General features: G+C 35.7%; 1 protein-coding gene and 1 pseudogene across 3 annotated transcripts in view; both read left to right on the forward strand.

Moving 5' to 3' along the window:
- The window catches only part of ARHGAP42 (Rho GTPase activating protein 42), a 229,064-nt gene that overhangs the window by 82,850 nt on the left and 139,892 nt on the right, over positions 1–6,322 (forward strand). The window lies entirely within an intron of this gene.
- On the forward strand, positions 3,974–4,092 carry LOC112476246 (annotated as a pseudogene).

The raw sequence follows: 6,322 nt of genomic DNA on the forward strand, positions 1-6,322 counted from the left end.
AGTGGTTAGATATATGAAAATAGAGTTGGAAATGGATTGAGTGAGGCTGTGATTTAAACCTCGTGCAAATAATTCAGAAGAGCAATAAGCCAACTAGCATGGGCTATAATTTTAGAGGATGTATTCATTTGAAGAATATGGAAAAGTGTGTTGCGAGAGATAAAAGAGCTAACGGAATGTTTTTACAGCACTGAGGAGACTTGTAGGCACCAACAGGAAAGCTCTCCTTCTGAGCTGGGAGAAAAGGAAGAGAGGATTGGTTAAACAACAGAACATTGTACAGTATAAAGGGGTTAGTTGGACAGGTGGATGATAATAGTGTTGGGAAGGAGTGGTTATCTGCTGTGAGAGGAGTTGGTAGATATAGTTTAGAATGGCCAGGAGCTGGTTATACAAGAGAAAAGGGACTACTGGTCAGCAATAAAGAGCCACTGAAGTTAGACATTCTAAATACATCAAGAAAAGAGTAATTATGATGCTTTCATAAATTTTTCTCGTAATACTCAGAGCCTTGAACTGTGGGCAGTAAGAAGAGTTGGAAAGACAGATTCACATTGGTGGTTGGCATAGAAAACATGGTGCTGGATTAAAGGGACATGGATTTGTGAAATATGAAAATGGGTCCTGACTGAGGATAGCAATAGCTGAGGCAGGACGGTGCTGATATCCTTAGAAAGCAGAGGGCAGGCATAACTCTTTAGTTATGTTTAAGGTTCACGAGGGACAAAGGAGATTCTAAGAGAGGATACGGAAGTTGTGATTAGAAGTAGGAGTTGAAACATATTGAACTTGGCAGTGGAGTTGGTCCAGATAGTGAAGTTAAGATGTGGCTGAGCAGGAAGTCAGACCTCAGAAATCAAGAAGGCTGAGCTCAGAGGTTTGGATGTTTTATGAGCAGGATCTTGAGACATCCAATATAATGACAGGCTAAAAGACAAAGACCAAGGAGAAGAAATGGCTGAAGAATGGGTTAGTGTCTTATAAGCAATAGAGATGGAGATTGGACCATCAGCTGATAGTGTTTCAAAGATCATCAGCCATGTTTCTCATGTTGGGGCAAGGAGGAAATTCTACATCCATGAGTGAAGTCATATTGTGGGTTTTGATTGCTTTTCCTGTCATTTCAGAGAAGGTCTGAAGTAAAGAATGCAATATAATGAAGAAAAATCTCTGTAGATAAAAGCCTAACAGATTGCATTTTTACAAAGATTCTATAGAAGTAGTCATTAAATACAACTCTGAATATTGGAGTGATTAACCAACACTTCTAGTCACATGATGTTACTACAACTGAAGGTATAGCTGGTAGCAGATTTTGTGCGAAGATGTACTGAAGAATTGGTGTTTTAAAAATTAGTGCTTCATTTAGGAAGTAGAATATTTTAAGTACATACTGGGGAAGTGTAAAGAAGTTCTGTAATTCATTATAAAGACATTTAATCATTTTATTTTTTTCAGTGATAAATTTTGGCTTATTATATATTAACTGAATTTGACCAAAACCTAAGTATATTTTGACCACAACAATGACTAACATAGAAAAAAGCACAAGAAGATGAAAGAAGACACTTAACAGTTTAAACAAATGTTCTAGTTTCCAAAGATTTACCATACTTAGTAAGATGAACATATCCTCTGGCTATTTGCAGAAAAAGAGCCCAAAGGTACATCAAATTTTTTTTTTTTTTTAGAAATGGGACTTTTAGCTTTTTATTAACTTTAAGTATTGCTTGTTGTTTGTTTAAAAAACTCTGCTAAAGCCAACTAAAAATGTACAATTTTAATACAACAAAAAGGTGACTCAGAGAAAGTAATAGGAAATATTTGTTTCAGAAACTTTTAAGGGTATAAGTTATCCTGTCTCATACTTCTTGCTGGAAAAAACATCTTCCATGATGCAGCATTTTCCAAGATGGTGATTGATACCTGCCATCACGTGGCTATGCCAGAACAGCCTTTTAAGGACACAAATACTGGAAATAATTGAATAGCTCTTTATAATAGCCTTAGTTAAATGCTTAGTACTTAGTTAGGATATGGTATTGACTAGTGACATAGGTTTTTTAAAGTACATCTTTATTGGAAATGTTAGAATTTTTCCCCACAGAATGCAGCACTTCAATGATTTTGATTAGGTATGTCTTAGATGAAATGTCCTGGTAGAAAGATTCTGAGACTGTCCGCAGTGCAAAGAGGGGTTTCTAAGCCATATAAACTCTGTGGGAAGGTCTCTTCTGTTTCCATGCCACCGTAGAACCTCTCTTATTTGACCTCAGATCACAGCTGACTTGGCTGAGCAGACTTCAAAATTAATTAAACAAATACTAACGTACCAAGAGAATACTCTTGGGAAGCATGAAATGCTCAAATGAGGCCTTCTGGAAGAGATCTTGGTCACTTTTTCTTTGTTATTTGTATTGAAATACTGAGCTTGACTTTCTTGTGTCCAGGCCGTTGGACTTGACATTTCCTCTCCCTGAGTCCCTGGAACCATACTCTATCCCTCAATCCTCCCTTCTCCATATCCTCCCTCTTGTTTCTTTTCTTCAGCCCCAGGGGTATTTGTTTCTCCTGATGTCACTACAGACTTCTTTTGCATTTGTAATTTCCTCTGCCTTGAACATCCTGATCCATGTCTTCTCATTGGCTGCATCTTATCATTCAGACTTTACCCTATGCATCTCCCCCAGGGGCCTGCATTTCACATACAGCCTAAATTAGTCCCTTTAGTTTTTATATGTTGTGACAGAAATACTTGTGCATGCAGCTTGCATTCTGCTAGGGAAAAACAGACATTAAACAAATTATTTCTCATGGTGCTAAGTACTAAAAGAAAAACAATGCAGCTGGTAGATGTTGCCATTTATTGAATTGAAGATGGGGGAAGAAATATTTAAACTTTGAATACATTTTGCTGCCTACTGGATATCTAAGTAGCCCTGTCTAGGGAGCAGCTGGATATGTGGATCCGGAGTTCAGGGCAGCAGATGGTATGAGAGATGAAAATTTAGAAGTTGACAACATGTAGAGGGTATTTAAAGCTATGGGAATGTATGAAATCACCCAGTGTGTAGACAGAAGAGAAAAGGTGAGACGATTGAGCCCTGGATGCATTGAGTTCAGAGTTTGGTCAGATGAGGTAAAATAAAGGAGATTTAGATCAGTAGGAGAACCCGGAGAAAGCTGTTTGGACAGCTTATTCAATGTCCCATTTATTCACTTGGCTATAGTAGGGATGTAGGACAATAATAAATAGAAACTTAAAGGATGTGGACCCAGTGTCTGCAGAGTTCTTCAGAAAAGAGGGTCTAAATTATCTGATCCACTCTATATTACTCCTCTACCCCTGCTTGGAGGCCTCTCACTTTCTGGGTCCTTTCAGTCCTTAACCTTGGGGGGGGGGTGTGGGGGGAAGGGGCAATGTAAATTTTTTTTTTAGCTATATCTTTATCATCTTTAAACGGGCACATATTTCAGCAAAAATTTAATCCATCAATCCATTGACAATTCCGACATTAAATTTTGGCATATGAGAGCCAATAATGTTAGTAAACCTATTTTAAGTCTCTCCCTCTCTTCTTGAACAAGGATTCATGAAATTAGAGAATATTTTAAATATTGAGAAAATTGCATATCTCTATTTACCTTGAAAGATTTTCCTTGTTTAATCTTTGCCATACGTTTTTTCAATGCATATATAGCATTAGTAGGTGATACTGATTAATCTGAGCTTGTGGCATTGATGTGGTTACACACTGAAGTCTGATAATCCATGAAGTAATCTAGTTTCTTTTCTTGTTTCAAATAAATGAAGCATGATATGTTAACATTCCACCTGCATTAGTATGGGTTATATTTTTGGTATGTGTTAGATTAAAGAAACAAACTTTAGGTATGCTGGCTTACATACTAACAATGTATTTTTTTTTTGTACATTGTGATTGCCCCTGAAATTAAAAAATAAACCATCTCAGTCTACAGCCATGCCACCCTGAACAAGCCCAATCCCGTCTGATCTTGGAAGCTAAGCAGGGTCAGGCCTGGTTAGTACTTAGATGGGAGACCACCTAGGAAGACCAGGTGTTGTAGGCGTAAAAAATTAAAAACTGAAAAATTAAAAACAAACAAACAAACAAACAAACAAATAAATAAATAAATAAAATAAACCATCTCAATGTACAAAGTTTGGATTTTTACATTATTGAATTGTAGAGGCTACTCATGATTTTTCCGATTTCCAATTATCTGGTGGAATATTAAGGTAGAATTGAGAGGTGGCAGATCATGCAATTCATCGTGACCATGACCACAGTGGATTTTATTTTTTATGGATAGTAGTCCCAGAACCCATTTGCATTTTTTAAATGGTGCAAAATGCTTTTATATACATTTTTATTTGATCGTTACAACAATCTGAAACTGAGCTCAGACTGTACATGAATTATCAAGGTAATAGATGCGACTAGTAAGTGACAGCTGAATATGCAGGACTCAGTGTCGGGTCTTTGGAAGGACTTTCAGCTCACTGTTCTGCTAGATCCTGTGTCTTTCTTTTTTTATTTAAATTTTAAACTCTAAGAGGGTAGATGCCTGATCTCTCCTGTATTTTTTTTTTCTTGTATATATTTGGTGTTCAGAAAACCATCTTGGTTGTCCAATATTTAGTATAGTATTTAGTCATGCATACAGAAAAAGCACAGGTGGTTGTTGAGAGTTATAACATCTTCCCATTTATCATTTCTTAGTTTGACTTAGTTCATTATGGTTAAGTCTAATAGAGAAATAAACTTTCTTTGAATAAAATTCATTAATATTGCATGAAGGACATGAATAGGGTAATACTAGGATTTCAGAAAATACTTCAAAGTGTTCATATTTGTGAACTTTTGTCTTTGATTCTAGAACTGAAAAAGGACCCTTCATATTAAATAACTAGAAATATCTGTCAAAATTCTAAAAATGTCTCAGAATAGATATGATATAATAGTGAGACAGTGAAGCCTAGCCCGGCCATTTGCCTTTTAATGATTTTGCTGCTCATTAATCTTCTACCCAAGACTTCTACCCAAGACTGTAAGAAAGGCAAAAAAAAAAAAAGATAAAACCTGAGACTCAGTTGTCATGCTTCTTAGCTGTTGCAAAAGAATACTTGGAAAGAAGTTTGTACTTTCCTTAGTAAAAACAAGGTTTGTATGCTGTTGGAAGGTCTGCTCTCATGGCTAGCAATTAGCAGAGGGAATTGAGTCAGCACTAATTGTAAAATATGTTTATGTTTTGGTATACTGGTTACCTTAACATTTGGACATGAAATTTTTTTCTTTTGATGGACCCCATTCTCACAGCTGATATTTCATGGGTATATATCAAATTGCTTAATTTAAAGATTTGTAAATGCATACGTGACAATAAACATCTGCTCTTTATATTTTCCTGTTTGCCAAGACCCCTTTATTTTAAGATTAACCTTGACTGTACAGAAGAATTTAAAGAGAATTTTCCACCAGAAAAATCGTAGTGCTATTTTAAAAGCAATTTAAAATAGGATACTTGAATAAAGAACTTTCACATTATTTTGATTTTTTTTCCTGTCATCCCCCCTGACCAGTAGAGGCTCATCTTTGCAGGCAAACAGCTGGAGGATGGCTGCACTCTTTCTGATTACAACATTTAGAAAGAATCGACCCTGCACCTGGTCCTGTGTCTGAGGGATGGCTGTTAATTCTTTAGTCTTGCGTTCATAGTGCCCAACGATGGCATTACTCTGCACTCTAGCCACTCGCCCCAATTTAAGTTTAGAAATTACCAGTTTCAGTAATATCTGAACCTGTTGAAAGTGTTAATAAAAGTTTTGTTGCATGGTAAAAAGAAAAAAATAAACTATATTGAAATAAACTATATTGAAATGCCCTTTTTAGTTTGCTTCTTTGGTATGAATCTTTGGATGCTAAGGTTTTTGTAGTTTATGTCTACAAATATTCACATGAGCAGCAGTAGCCTGCTACTGAACACGGCTTTGCATCTTTTTCTTTCCATCTCTAGTTCTTTTATCTCCCTTTCTTTGCCATTTATTCCAGTTGTATAGGCTTTACTTTGGAGTCTTATAATTGTACATAATGTTGAAATCTTTACAATTTTACCTTTGCATTTTCAAATATACATTTATTCTATGGTGTCGGCCATCATTTTTAATTGGTACAGTGGAGGATGTTCTAATCTTTACTACATTTATAAACCATGCTTTGATGGATTTTTATGGGTTTTTTTATAGTAAGCACAAAGATGCTTTGATATCATAAAGATTTTATATATATATATATATATA

The sequence above is a fragment of the Pteropus alecto genome, unplaced genomic scaffold, assembly GCF_000325575.1.
Source record: "Pteropus alecto unplaced genomic scaffold, ASM32557v1 scaffold12, whole genome shotgun sequence".
Lineage (NCBI taxonomy): Eukaryota > Metazoa > Chordata > Mammalia > Chiroptera > Pteropodidae > Pteropus > Pteropus alecto.